This window comes from Rattus norvegicus, chromosome 1 (assembly GCF_021556685.1).
Source record: "Rattus norvegicus strain SHRSP/BbbUtx chromosome 1, alternate assembly SHRSP_T2T, whole genome shotgun sequence".
NCBI classification, from domain to species: domain Eukaryota; kingdom Metazoa; phylum Chordata; class Mammalia; order Rodentia; family Muridae; genus Rattus; species Rattus norvegicus.
The window spans coordinates 267,178,699-267,194,690 of NC_141534.1; the positions used below are offsets into that span (position 1 = coordinate 267,178,699).

Sequence of the window (15,992 nt, forward strand, 5' to 3'; positions counted from 1 at the left end):
GAAGAACCTCAAAAGTACCTATGCACTAACCATAGAATGCGGTGCAACGAGTAAAACCAGGCCTTGATACAAGAGAGCGCTCTCTGTGTTCGTGCACTTTGAATGACATATCAATTTCTTCCATGTCTCAAAGATAGAAAATTAATTTGTCTAATTGAGCACAAAAATGAGGAGTGAGATAAGCTCATCTCGGTTGTGTAGGGACTAAAAGGGCTTGACGGGAGATGGGTCTTTTATATTGGATGACGGATGCAGGTGTTCTAACATGAAGGTTAGGTAGTGTCTCTCTCAGTGATACAGGCAATCCTTTGTTAGATAGCCAAGGATTTTCACGAGCTGGCCCACAGAGTCCTGTGGCTCCCTGGGTTTCCACATAGACAAGAAGGCTGAAAAACAGCAGGTGCAGTTGCGAGCAAAGTTTTCCAATAATTGAAGGTTGTCTCATAAAATAATTAGATTTATTTTGAATCATTCAGAAGGCAGATCAGAAATAGATGAGTAAGATGAGCAGACTGGAATCTGCTCAGTGCAGAAAAACAGCACGGATACAGAGCTGTTCAAAATTTTTACAAAAGGAATTTGAACAACATGACAGCAGGAGAGGCATTCCTGCAGCAAGCAGATCCTTGCTGCTAGAGCACTGCAGGAGCACTGCAGGAGAACTGCAGGAGCACGGTTCAGCGGGGAGTTCCTCCATGCATTTCAGACCCAAACAAACTTTGCATAGGGTTCCTTTAAATTCTGACACTGTAGGATCTAGAAAGCATCGGCTTGGTGATTCTACCCAATTCTATAAGCTGCAGACTTGAGTTCAAGGTTCAGTTCTACTAACTAGCTATGTTGCCTTGGATAAATTATATTGTTCATTGACTATTATACTCTAATATGCTCTAATATGTCAGATAGCTCACAGGCATAATCATTGCTAAATCTCTGTTTTGTCTAAAAATCTTAGATTGAAGATATGGAGAGACCTAAACACTCAGTGACGCAGTGTCCAGTTGGCATAGAAGAAGCCTTCCCAAAGTGCAAAGCATTGTTGTAGTCTAGACTCTGTTTAATAGGTTCAGGAGGGTCAATGGAGAATGATCTTCAACTTCTGTTGTTTGGTGAGGCCAGAATGGCATCATGGGGGTATTTAGGCTATGGACCAGAATAAAGACTCAAGTTGTTTTAGGAGTGGGTTGAATAAGCAAGCACATGTATTCGAATCAATCTTAGGTCTCTGAGATACTGGTGGGATGGCTGTTTCTCCTACCTCACAAAAGAAAAGCACATGTTGCCTACCTAATTCTTACCTAGAAGCATTGTTCTAGTGTCGAGAATGCTACAGGGCTCTAAACAAAGGTACATGTTTGCAATCTCACTATTGATCTCAAGCTAGTGGATGATTACTGACTTGGAAATCAATCCTTTTTCAAGACAGGTAGTTTTTAAGGTGTTTTCAATAGGAACGAAAGGCAACCAAATCTCAGCTATCAATACACAAATCATTAGGAATAGTTTATATGATAAATCACTGACTTGATTTTCTTCACATAGAATTTGGCGATATTTTCTAACAGATGTTAATTATGGTCTGTTAGTTGTTAGCATTTAAATGGAGTAAGCAGAAGTAGAAATGAGGCTAAATTCTCTAGTGATATTCTTTGATATTCATTGATAGTTTAACTGACGCAGTAAAAGTATATTTACCACACATTTAAAAGTTTTTAGTTACTTTAAATTGTGTTGTAAATATTTTTCTTGTTTTGACTAATAAATAAGTTAATGATTTAGTGATAATAACCAAAAGGCTAATGTTTAAAGGTACTTCTTATAGACAGTGGAAAGTTGTGGGTATCATTTTGATGCAGAGAACTATATTGGGGGCTTTCTAGAAAACAGTCTCATGTATAAAATTAATTATAGTGGGATAAATTTGATGTGGGAAATAGAATAAGAATTTATGTTCAAAGATAAAAAACAACTGCTAAGAAATTTCCAAAAGTTAAAGAATTGAATGGGCATTTGTGTCTGTTCGTGCTTGCGTCCCTGGGCACATGAGTGCTTATTTACAAGGAGGGTAATGGCTATCAAATTCCTATCTTCGTTCGATGCCTCCACGCATATTTAAACCTTAGTTGTGTTTATAAGTGACAGTCTTTCATGCACTGGACAATTAGTGAGTGAGATGGGGTGGGCATGCTTACCTGATGCCCTCAATATATTACGTGGAAACACTGAGAGTGGGCACCCATTTCTTGTTCCACATTATCTTTCCAATAAATGCTGGATTGACTGACCAATTTATTTAAGGACCAGAGAGAGATGGATTTCCTTAATTCAATGAACAATCAACATACCCAATGGATGAAGCCAGAAAAGAAAAATGTCAAGAAGCTAAGGAAGGAGGTCTTGTCTTCATTCTGTACTGAAGCTGACAGGTGATGAGGCAAGCAATCTTTAAAACAGCAAGTGGGGTTGTGCAGTTCAGGAAAGCTTCAAAGCCAGGATCTGGAGTACGGGAGGATTTGGGTCAGCTATGGATATTCAGTCAGCTGGGTTTTCCTCGGGGTGCTGGGGATGAGACACACAGATCTGTCAAAGTGAGTCTTCCTGAACAGACTGTGGATTCAAAATGTTGGAATGAGAAACATTTGTGATTTCTTTTCTTCTCTATTCTCATTCCCCTCTCTAAAAGAAGATGAGATTGTGGATGAGGAACAATAAATTCTTGGTTTAGCTTTCTAGCTTCTTTGGATTGGGAGAAAGAATCCCATTTGCCCCCTTCTGTCTATAACTTTTGGGATAGAGCCACAGGGAAAGAGGGCTGTGCTTGGGAAGTGTGGCTTGTGATCTATCAAAAACTGATGCTAGAAGTCCAGTATTGTTAGCCTGTGTGGATGTTAACATAGACCCCATCCTATGCTGTCTCTTAATCACACAAGAAAATTGGTCTTTAAACTTCCAAATGAAAACTAATCTGTGGAATTAAATAAGTGGTAAATATGGGTAGAAAGGACACACACACATACAACACACACACACACACACACACACACACACACACACACACACACACACTTAAATGAGATTAGAATATTTGAATAGGGAGAGAAGAACATTTTGAAATGCCAAGTGTATTAGTCAGGATTTTCTAGAGGAACAAAACAGATAGGATGAATATGTATAAAGGGAATTTTTATAGTGTCTCACAGGCTGTGATGGACCTAGTCCAACAGTGGCTGTCTATCATGGAAAGTTCAAGAATCCAGTAGTTCTTCAGTCCATGAGACTGAATGTCTCAGCTAGTCTTTAGTATACACTGGAATCCCAAAAAATGGAGGCTCCAATGCCAGTGAAGAATGAACTTACCAATGAAAGTAAGGTCAAGTAGGCAAGGAGCAAAAGATTCCTTCTTGTAAATCTCTTAGATAGGCCACTACCAGAAGATGCAGCAAAGAATAAAGATGGATCTTCCCACCTCTAATGATTTAATTAAGAAAAAGATCTCACAGAAATACCTAGCAGTTTGGATTTTAGTTAATTATAGATGTAGTTGAGGTGGGAACCAAGAATAGCCATCAGACCAAGTGAAAGTCTTCTACCATTGCATATCTAAGTGAGCCATCATGTATGGCACCGTATAATACATGTTTTCAAACTGGACCTGACCAAGTGCCATCATGTAGGGCATCATGTAATACATGTTTTCAAACCAGACTTGACCTATCTTGAGTCTTTACCTGTCAATGGGAAAAATATGGTTGACATCATAGAGTGGCTATAACAACATGGAGATTCTTCTCCTTTGGATGTCTATTACAGGTAGATAGGTGTGTGACAGACAGATAGATGACAGATAATGAGACATGGATATATGGATAAACAGTTTTAACATGATACATACATGAACAATCAAGTCCAATAGTAAATATTTTTTATTTCACCAACTGTTTGCCATTTAAGTGGACGTATGCCTCTGATGTGGTAAATGTGATCTTACATGACTGGCCATGACCATGGGCAGAATATTCAGTGGTTGGGCTGGAGTGCATTCCTGTCATGAGTATAGTTCAGCTGTCATAGCACAAGCACACTCCCAGATGGTAAACTCTCAAAATTAACCCTTGTGGGATTCTTACTCTGTTAGGGCAGAAATTAGGAACTGGAAAAACCATGATTCTCAGTGTGAAGGACCTGAAATGCTACCCATGCATCTTTTTATTCATTCATTCATTCATTCATTCATTCATTCATTCATTCAAGCATTTAATAAACTGACTACAGTGCACTGGTGCCAGGTTGCACACTAGGTATAAAAATGCGATTTATTTCCATGTGCTTCCTGATCTGCATCTCTTTTGTGATGTGACTTCAAAGCTTAATCAAGAAAGTATTTGGGCTTTAATCTGGGCTTGATCATGTGACCTGATTTTCTTAATCTGGTTTGCTGATGAGAATATTAGCAAGATGGACACCATCGGGGTCTTGTAAAGCGTTATTAACCTTCCTTGTTGTCCACGGGAATCTTGCAGCCTCCTGAGTGTAAACGATACTACCAAATGAAACATAACACATAACACATGAGCACACAATTACCCCCATGGCCCCTGATGAAGTGGATGTACAAGTAGAGCCAGTAAGTATTTGCTAACTACAAATGCATGAGTGAACTCAGTTGATACCACACTGAGCAGAGATAATTGTCCCAGCAGAGCCTCTCAAAACATGCTGACCCACAGAACCCTGGGCAAATAAATAAGAAGTTTATTGTTTCAAGCCTCAAGGATTTAGAGGGTGTTTATGACACAGAAGAAGCTAATTGACCCAGTACTGAGGATTGAAGAGCAAGCGATGCAGAAAAACCCAATGTTGAGACATCATTGTTCTTTTTCAGGAGGGGTGAGCTAGCAGTGATAAAAATATTAAAGAAGTACTAGAAATGGGAAGAGTGGACACTGCAAAAAGATAAAATGATAACAAGCACCTACAGACCTATCTTAGGTGGGCAAATCAAGGAAGCCTGTTGGAAGGGACTTAGGTTGAAGTCTTAATTATAGCTGAGCTAGACAAGATTAGGGACAGGATTCCTTGAGGTTGTGCTCTTTGAGTCATGGTGTTAAATAGGATCCCAATTCTGAATACAGTGGGGTTCCTTGTCGAGGAGGGCCAAAGCCTTCCTTCTAGATTTCAAATTCCCTGGTCTGAGAGAGAACACATGGCCCCTTGCTTAGCTAGGACAAAGGACTGGGAAAGACTAGGCATAACTTTCAGGAGGAATTCCTTATAGAATTGATCAAAGTTGGCACATTTGTGCTGGCACCTGGGAAATTTTCCATCTGTCATGTTTCTCTTGGCTGGAGAATAAACTTTAAGTGTGTCTGACAGAAACAGGAAATCCCCTTTAAAGAGAACAAGATGAGGTTTGAGATTTGAGAGCTATGGCTCCTAATAGGTTTTATCCAAAACATTAGATTTAATAAACAGTTCCTAGTTCTACAGCACAAAGGATTTCAGACAATTGTTTCTTAATTCTCTACAACATCTTTCCTTGGTTCTTAGGTTGAAGACTGTGACCGTAAATTTATGGGTAATATTTTAAAAGGAAAAAAATTGTGCAGGAAAAATAAAAGTATAGTTGAAGAATGTTGGATAGCCTATCAATTCTACAGTAATAAAATGTAGGATGGTCTACCAGATAATTCTACAGTTGATGAATGTTGGATGGTCTACCAGATAGCGCTATGGTTGATGAATGCCGGATGGTCTATCAGATAGTTCTACAATTGAGGATTGTGGAAGGGTCTAATCAGTTCTACAGTTAAGAAGTGTGGGATGATGTATCCCACACTAGACAGTTCTACAGTTGAGGATTGGGGATTGCTTATCAATTCTACACTTGAGAAATGTAGAATAGCCTACAGATAGTTCTTCACTAAGAACAAAGAAGAACTGTATCTGGATAACAAGAATATTTATCAGCAGCTGTAGAGATGCCCAGTGATCAGGAGTGATTGCCTTGTGCTGATTCCAGAGAACACAAGTTCATTTCCCAGCACCCTCATCAGGTGGCTCACAATGACTGTGATTCTTACCTCCAGGACCTAATGTTCCCTTCTCACTTCCATAAGCACCAACACACATGCCATAAACACACATAAACATACACATGCATAATAATAAAAATGCATCTTTAAAATGAAAGGGCAGCCAGCTATGTGCTCTTCCCTGGGTAAGATTAGTTCTTCCATTTTCAGAAATCTTTAGTTGTCTGTAGTTCTTCATATAGGGTTGAGGTCTCATGAGCTTTTCCTCACTCACAGTGATATGTCTATTCATGCTAGTAACATTATACAGATTGGCCAGGTTACATTCATGTAGTTAGAAATATGCATAGACATATATACATATATATGCATAACAATAGTGAAAGAAAAAGAGGCCATTTAATTTGAAAGAGAACAAGATGTGGAGTATATAAAAGAGTTTAAAGTAAGAAAAGGAAAAGAAGAGATTATGTAATTATATTATAATCTCAAAAATTGAAAAATGATAAAAAGTTAGCAAGAAGAATTGTGTCGATATAATAGAATATAATAGAATATAAAATGTAGGTTGCTTTATACATCGCACTTGCGAGAACCTTTGATTTCAGATGAAATAGTGATGGAAAATATCAGAAAAACAACATAAAAAACAAAACAACATAATGTATAGGCACACTATATGCAATGACAACTTTAGTAGATTCAGCTATTGGGTTTTTAAGATCGTTGCAGAAGAATAGAACTAATTTAAAATAAAATCTCTCATTATAAGAAGGAATGAAGGGAAACTGGGAGGGGGAGGGACAGAAGGGGAGAGAAAGACAGAGACAGAGAAGAATTGAAAAGGTGAGAGAATACAGCAACTAGGGCTGGAGAGATGGCTCAGCCGTTAAAGGCTAGGCTCACAACCAAAAATATAAGAGAATACAGCAACTAAACAAAAATCAAAGTATTATGTGTATACTAAAATTATGCAGTGAACAGAATGAAGAAATTCGCTTTCAAGCAAACTATAGAATGCATCAGAGATGAGCTGCAGCACCAGCCTGGGCTGGAAGGTCTATGGATAATAACACACAGGGATGTTCTGGGGTGGGGCGGGCAGGGATGGTTGCTTTGCAATGCTGCTGTTGTCTTTGATTTCGATTCCTATTAATTCACAAATGTCCAGAAGGCTGTTCTAGAGAACAGAGTACTCTTTTTCTACTATTTGCTGTTAGAAGCCCTTCTCTTAAAGTAATTTAGAGTGAAATTTGCATTCTTTTCAGAGGTTAATATTTCATTTGGCATTGAGGTACACTGAATGTCTTAGTCATTAGTTTGGAAGCCCTGTCAAATTCAATTTATTTTTTCAAAACAAGCCATTGCTGTCAATGTGAGAATACAGACACAAATGAGGCACATAGTCTAATCCTACTGAGAAGTCTTTTAAAACAGCCCCAGGGCTTTGGCTGACATAAGATGTTGGATGGAATTTGTACAAGGAAAGGTAAGCTACGCTTCTTCCTGTAGTTAGATTTGAAGGACCTGATGAAGGACGCGGGGACTCAGCAGAAAGGAAAGAAACTGTTGGAGGTCAGCAGCAGCCCAGAGGGGAAGCCAACACCACATGCCGGCCACTCTCCTGGAGTGCGTCCTTGTTCCAGGAGACCCTGCAGCATTCCCAGCAGGAGCTGCTCTCCAATCCAAGGTCTTAGGAAGAAAACACACTGAAGAGGAGCCAGGCTTCTCCAAGAGTGGTCACATGGTGCTGCCCCACACTAGGACAATGTTTACATGATTTTCCATGCAAAGATATTATCCCACACTGGTCACTTGCTTGTCCAGGACTGTGTAATGACCATATTTGCTATTAGCCATAAAACCTCTAACACCAGGCCAACTTCCAAATGTACTAACAAAACCCCCTCTCTCCTTTGCCTATCAACTAAGCTTTAATTATCTGTTGTCAAAAATAAAGGAGATGGCTGACCTAGGAGGAGGGTTAGTTATTAGAGAGTCCTAGGAAGAGGCTGGGCTGGAAGGTTCTGAAGGATTAAGGTACTAGCTCCCCACACAAGTAGAAGGTTCTGTCTGGAGATTTGTACCAGGTATTTACTTCAAAGAGAACCATTTTCTCAACTGCAAAACAGGGATGTTATATCCTAGTAAGAGCACCAGTGGAAGGGGAAGCCCTGGGTCCTGCTAAGACTGAACCCCCATTGAACGGGATTGTTGGGGGGAGGGCAGTAATGGGGGGAGGATGGGGAGGGGAACAGCCATAAAGAAGGGGAGGGGGAGGGGTTAGGGGGATGTTTGCCCGGAAACCGGGAAAGGGAATAACACTCGAAATGTATATAAGAAATACTCAAGTTAATAATAATAAATAAATAAAAAAACCAGGGATGTTAATGCCTCCATCCATGCGGCTTTTGTGATGTAAAGACTGGAGAGATGATGAAGGATGTGCAAAAGTCTCGTGATTTCTAACTTACCAGGTTCACACCACAGTTCAGGGAGGCAGGCTGGGCTTTACAGGCTTACATGACTAGTAAGAGGCTGTGCTCAGCTGGAATCAAGTTCTGTTGTGTGGGTTCATTGCCCTTTCTCCTTAGCCTCATCCATTCGATCCAGCTGAACACAAGAATAGTCACACATCTTCAATGTGTTTCTTCTCATTTGTGGCTGGATGTGAAAATGGGGTCATATGAGTGAACATGGAAATAGGATCATATGACTGGACATGGAAATGGGGTCATTGGAAGCGCAAAGGTTCTCAAGGAGATGATCTATCCAAATGTTCCCTAGTAAGTGCAGTATGGACAGCACAAGTTCAAGGGCTTGACTCTATGGGTCCAGGGTGTCCATCAGTTAGCTATGAAAGAACATGTCTGCTTCTCCCATCATTATTGCCTCAAAACCTTATGTGCTCTTCTTACATTGACTAATTTCACTCACTACTACCTGTGTGTGCATGTGCGTAGGACCCTAGGCTAGAGCAAAGGTAACCTCCAGGGACCACATTCCCTGTAAAACACTGATGCCCAGTCCGCAAGCAGCCATCAGGAAGCAATTCTTCCTAAGCCAGGGCTGGAAGGACATGGGTCCCTGTACAATCAATGCTGGGATTTGGGGCAGTCTTGGCTTATGAAAATCATAGCTACTGTGAGCTTGGTGTGCAATGGCGCTTTCATGTCCAGAAAATAATGCTTTTCTACATACATCCCATACCCCTACCTCTTACAACCCTTCTCTCATTACTTCTTTTATGATCCCTAACTGTTGGGGAGAGGAGGTATGACAGAACTCTCCTATTTGTCTCTGGATATCCGGTCTCTGATTTTTGCACATTAACCAGTTGTGGTCTGTGTACCAGCTACAGTAAAAAGAAGCTTCTGTGATGAGGGGTGAGAGATGCACTGATTTATGTTGATAAAGTCATGAACTTATTTCTATGCTTATTTAGAAGAATAAGATTATAATATTCTCCTCAGGGATATAGGATCAAACTAGTCAGTTTTTTCCAGTTGTACCAGATGTGTGGTTTATTTTATTTTATTTTATTTTATTTTTGAAACAGGCTTTAAATTTAACCTCCATGATATTATCCCCACCATTACAGCAGTGAATGAGATTTATATTGCCATAACAGTCACTATTATAGCTAACAGGGTTCAGAAATGGACAAGAATATTTGTTCTTTTCTTTCCCAGTATTGCACACAGCACCGTTCAGAACCATGAAAGCTAGCCAGTAACGAAGAAGCTTCCAGATTGGTACTAGATGGCTTCACCATGTAATTTGGGTATGTGGTGTCTTTGGCAATGGGTTCACCATCAAGTTATAGACAGTAATCAAAAGTAATGGTAGTAGTCTGTAGTTTGGGGTGCCTACTGAACCCCTCAAAAAGAGTTAACCCATAGCTGGCAGTAGACTTCTTGACTGACTAGCTATGGTGTTCACCTGTCAGAAGGTAGCTCCATGTAAGCTCACCTGTAGAGGTATATACTTAAGGAAGCTTCTGTAACAGTAGGTTTCCATATGCATTTTCAAAGCTCTTCAGTATTGGCTAGTCCCTCTCCATACCTTCTTCTCTACTCTGACTTCAATAAACACACATATGAAAAGCCAAATCTAGCATCCATATATGAAAAATTATGGAGAATTTGTCTTTCTGGATCTGGATTAACTCATTCAGAATGACTATACTTCAACTGACATGCACAGAAAAGGACTGTGATAATATAGACATTATGACCAACAGTTGATAAGTGAGACCTTGACAGCACTAAAAAGCAACTATACAGCAAAGAAGCATGGGTTATTCAAGTAAAGGTGCAGCCTACAGAATGGGAAAAATCTTTGCTGGCTGTCCATTTAACGAAGGCTGGTGTCCGAAATATACAAACACTGCAGCAGCATAGCCTAAATATTCAGAAAACAAGAATTCAAAAAATAGATCATGTAATTAGAGTTATCAAAAGAAGAAATACTAACAATTTTTAATATTAATACTTTAGCTGCTGAGAAATGAAAATTGAACTACTTTGAGATTTCATCTTACCTTAGTCATAATGGCTAACATTTGCAAAACATATGAAAACAAATGCTGGCCTGGATGTGGAGAAGTGGATACATTTATTTAACTATTAATAGGGTTGCTAACTGATGCATCTACTGTTCCTCAAAAAGTTAGAGCTAGTTCTGCCATATAATGCAGATATACCACTCCTAGGCATTTACCCAATGGACTCTTCATTTACTACAAAGATACTCACTCATCAATGGCCATCACTGCTCTAGTCACAGTTGTCAGAAAACATAAATAACCTAGATGCCCATCACTTGATGTATTAATAGTGAAAGTATGGAACATTTACACAATGAAATATTATTCTGCTATAAGAGAAAGGAAATTATGAAAGTTTCTTGTGAATATATGGCTAGGAATAAACATTCTGAATGAAGTAACCGAGGCCCAGACTGCTATTGTCTGTTTGTTTATGTCAATGATATAAAAGCATGTTGTAGCTGGGGTACAAACTGGTGTTTGAACTCAACGATGAAAGGAAAACCAAGGTCTGAGATTTGGGATCAACCTATCTCCTCCACCATTCCTCCATTTAAGCCATACTTATGATTATTTTTTGATTTAATAAAACCAAATTTCCAATCCCAGAACCAACTCTACTCATTTTTCTAACTAAAGGCTAAGGACAATGCTATTGTCTGTCAGGCCTGTTGGTATTTCTACACCTATATATCCCAGAAAAGGTTAAATAGAGAGTCTGAGTGAAGGGACAGGCAGGTAGTCACCTGGAACTGTGGGATGAGTGAGAGAAAGAGTAAGAATATCATCACTACCATGCTGATATGAAGGAGAAAGGACCCCGCAGGCTCATGGGTCTGAGTACTTCATCCTAGATGGTAGAACTGTTTGGGAAGGATTAGGAAGTGTGGTCTTTTAGAGGATATATGACACTTGGAACAGACTTAGAAAATTTCAAGTCCGTGTCATTTGTAGTTAGTCCTCTCTATGTCTTGTTCTTTTGATCAAAATATACAATCTCATCTACTGCTCCAGTGCTTGCCTGCCTTCTGGCATGCATCGTGTCATGGTGGCCTTGGAATTTATCCCTCTGAAATTGTAGGCCTCAAATTAACTCTTTCCTCTATAAGTTGTTTTGGTTATTGTGTTTAGTCACAGAATAGAAGAATAGCTAAGACACCCACCGAAACACAAACACACATAGACACACACACACACACACACACACACACACATGCATCATACAAAGATACCTATTTGCCCACATACACATGTATACATTCACACACACACACACACACATATTTAAATATGCATATACACTCACAAACACATTTAAGCATGAATATACACTTACACATTTAAACATACATTCTCATACATTAACATCCACACACATATACAACCTACTACATTTATGCATAGTAACATACAGACACATATACAAATATACTTGAACACATATGAACACCTAACATATTCGTGAGCATTCATACATACACAACCAGTAATAAATATGCATATGTATATACACAAATTTACACACATACATAATTATACATATATACACACTCACTCACATATACTCACACTCATACAGTCATATATGTGTGCACACAAAAACACTGTCAAGTGCATACACAATCATACACAAACAAAAGGCACACATAAAGTAGTAACACATCCTCATATACATGTGCATATATATACATAAATATTCATAAATATACATACATACATATGTTTATAAAAGCATATACATGTGCACATACACTTACACATTACAACACATAACTACCCAAAACACACATACACATAAACATATATACACTACAAAAAGAGAAATGGACATTCTAAACACATAAAAATGTATAAACCCTCACACAAATATATACACACTTGCACACATAAACATACATACATAATACCTACTTAACTATGCTTGCAAATACACATTCACACATATACATTTACACATTCAAGAACATTTACAAACACAATGCACGATTTTTCCCATAACTACACAAAATGTGGAAATATACTAACACACATGCAAACATACACAAAATTATGTACAATTTTTCCCATAACTACACAAAATGTGCAAATACACTAACACACAGGCAAACACACACAAAATTATGTAGACAGTAATACAAATACAAATAAGCATGTGTGAATACACTTGACCTTACAGAAGCACAGTCACATACAACACATGCACACATAATGACATAGTTACACATATACACAAATTCACACATATTCATTATACATATATACTCACAAACAACTGTACACATATGCACATTCTCTTTTAGTTTACATATGCACATTAACACTCACACATACATTGCACACATTAAATACTTGTTCAGATACAAATGCTATAATTCAGAGACATACACACATACACACTGTTGCACAAAAACTCATATAGCATAACATTTATGAAATCATACTTGTTCAAGCACACATGTACATCTCCACATGAACAAATTTGCACACACAAATGCACACCATACACAATACTTGTATTCATGTGGATGTATACATTCATATAGACATAGCTCTACATGCAGACACCCACAGTTACACACATACACACAGACTGACACACATATCCACATGATTTTATATAAACATACATATCATACATGTACATGGGCACATTCATGCCTACTTATACACATCCCCTGGCATTAATGCATTCATATGCTCACAAACATGCACATACACATACACACATAATTGAGAAGAATGTAGGCTGAGAATTGTGGGAACCCAGCTGAGAGTCAGAGTGTGACACCAGACCAAGTGTGGAGCCTGCTCTGTATGGCCTCAGCTCCCACCACATGTCTACTTGTTTCCAACTGCTCCTTGTAGCATAGTTCTCAAAAATATGTATTATACTTGCTGAATTTATTCTGTGCTCTCCCAGATCCATTCCACTCTGGCCTAGCACATATCTCCACTACTCCACAAACAGCTCCTGTGATGAGACATTTTCTTTAGTACGCATTCTATTTGATCATTTAACAGGATCCTTCAAAGCTTCTTTCTTCTCATCAGCTTCTCTTCTGGTTTTCTGTAGCGTCATATGGTCTCCTGAGTTGCTTAAGGCTTTCTTATTTCCTTTTTGTCTCCTTTGTTAATGGTCCCGCGTTTGGAATTGTTATGTGATTAAACTCTGTTCTTTAGAGTCAAATTGTTAAGATTAGATCCTGGATCCTCTTCCCTCACTTCCCATTCTCTCCCTGATAATCTTCTTTGTGGCCTTAATTATTATCTCTGTCCAAAAGACTCTCAAGATTATGTTTCCAATACAGTTTTCTCTTCAAAATATATTACATACATACATGCATATATGCATAAATACATATGAGACATCCTCCTTTGAAACTCAAAAGTGCTTAAGGTTTGAAAATAACTTTCATGACCAAACCTGCTATTCCTTGTCCCATCAGATGGTTTGGAACTGAATCAACTCTGCAAACAGAAACAGAGACTGGTCCTCATCCCTCTTATTACTCTGACACCAATCACTACTGAACTTATTTCCTAATATCCGCCTCATTAATTTCTTTGTCTCTATCTCTGCTATCAATAATATAGTGCTCTCCCTTTTGCCTAAACAAGTCTAACAGCTGTTGCATTATTTTTTATGGTTTCTCCTGTTCATTATCTTAATATGCTCTTCACATGTTGGATTAAAATATTGTGCTTTAGATTATTATCTGATGACATGAGGTCTGCAGCCTCTCTCCCTCTACTTAACCAATGCCTGTGCTCACCGAGCAAAGTCATATGGATCCTCTAGGAGATCCTACATGATTGTGTACCAGTTTGTACCTTCATATTTTACCTATTTGTGACCCCTGCATCTTGGTACCCATTTCAACCCGTGTTCTTCCCTTTGTGTGAAACATTCATCCCTTCTCACCCAATCTTCAATCCAATTCTTTACTGTTTACAAAATAAGGTTCAAAGTGCCCTCACAGCCTCAACTTTTTCAGAACAGGTACATACTTTAGTGACATAAGTTTTCATTAGTTATTAACTCTATCTCCCTCCCCCATGGAGTTGACAGTATATTATTCTAACTGCTATATCATCCCCAGTTTGTGGCCCAGGAATCAGCACGTGATAGAGATTTGATTGATACTGATGAATGAAAGTAATACAAGAGAGCAGGACAGGAAGCCCTGTGAGTAGAGCTGAGTGGGCAGCTTGGTGTGCTGTGGTAGAGTCCCAGACATCCCAGTTTTAATTGGACGGAGTTAGAGAAGACTATCATCTTCTCTGGGAGGTAGCTCTGCCCTTGTTCCCAGAGAGCAGACTATCGTCATCCTTACTGACATAGCCAGGAGAGATGACTGAGCATCTGAGGGTGAATTCGAAAGAGCGGATGTAAGGGAATGCAGGCAGAAATGTAGACAGATGGACGAAGCATGAGGCAAAAGCAAGAAGCACTGGGCACAGCATCTGGGGAATCTCTCTGCAGAAGGCTTTCCCACAGGGATGCTCTTCCCCTGTAGATGATGGATGTGACCTTCTACTCTTCCCTCTGATCTTGTCTGTGTTCATTCCAGAATCCTAAGACTTAATTCCCCTAGCTTCTCTCTGTCCCTGTGTTGTCTTACTTTGATTTTTGTTGTTGTTGTTGTTGGTGGTGGTGGTGGTGGTGTTTTAATACAGATGGAGCCCTGCTCTTTAAGAAAGGAGATCATCAAAAATAGCCTAAGTGTTCTTGTGTCCTTTCCCTGCCTGAGAAGCAACGCAGCAGCAGCACACTGTCTTGTGATGCACAAGTCACAGCCTTTGCTCCCAGCACAGTAGCTCCTAGGGAGGAGGGCATAGTAACTCAAGCAGCAAATATTTGCTCATATTAGGAAGGAACTCACAGAGAGGAGCCAGCACTCCTGCTCTGCCACACAGGACCTATTCCAGCCCCTGCACCACCTTACATTTGCTGTATGACCTTGGGCAGCTCCTACCCCAGCCCCCACACCTCCCCCTATTTGCTCTATGACTCTGGGCAGCTAGCTGACTTATCTTTTCTGTAGTTCTAAGCTGTCCTTTGAAAATGGAGTTGATGACAATTTTTTATAACTGCAAGGATGACCTGAGATTGTGCATGAAACACAATAAATGTGAGCTCTTAATAGCCTAAAGATATTATATAGAATGTGCATATTGAAGAACACTATTCTGTAAAGGCATAGAATGCAATTTCAGTGTCTTTTGGGATATTAAACATCAGGATATATTGGATACATCCTATAGTGTTTTCATGGTTTCCAGGAATAGACTTGAAAAATCAGCACTGGCCCTTTTTGATATCCATCTTTGTGGTTCTTTAATCATGAATATGTATTTGAATGCTAAGTGAATGGATGACAGAATTGCTAAGGCAGACTCTCCCGTGGGAT

At 39.2% G+C, this 15,992-nt stretch overlaps 1 long non-coding RNA gene across 2 annotated transcripts in view; it reads right to left on the reverse strand.

The window, feature by feature from the left end:
- Positions 1-8,697, reverse strand: part of LOC148007933 (uncharacterized) — a 258,830-nt gene extending 250,133 nt beyond the window's left edge. Inside the window, exons 1-2 of one of the 2 annotated variants that reach the window (XR_015648240.1) lie at positions 8,507-8,697; positions 2,346-2,559 (exon numbers count right to left, since the gene is read on the reverse strand). This is a non-coding gene — a long non-coding RNA (uncharacterized LOC148007933). Of the gene's footprint in view, positions 1-2,345; positions 2,560-8,506 lie in introns of those variants that run through there. The other variant, XR_015648248.1, reaches the window with a different exon arrangement.
- Between the last annotated feature and the right edge of the window lie 7,295 nt (positions 8,698-15,992).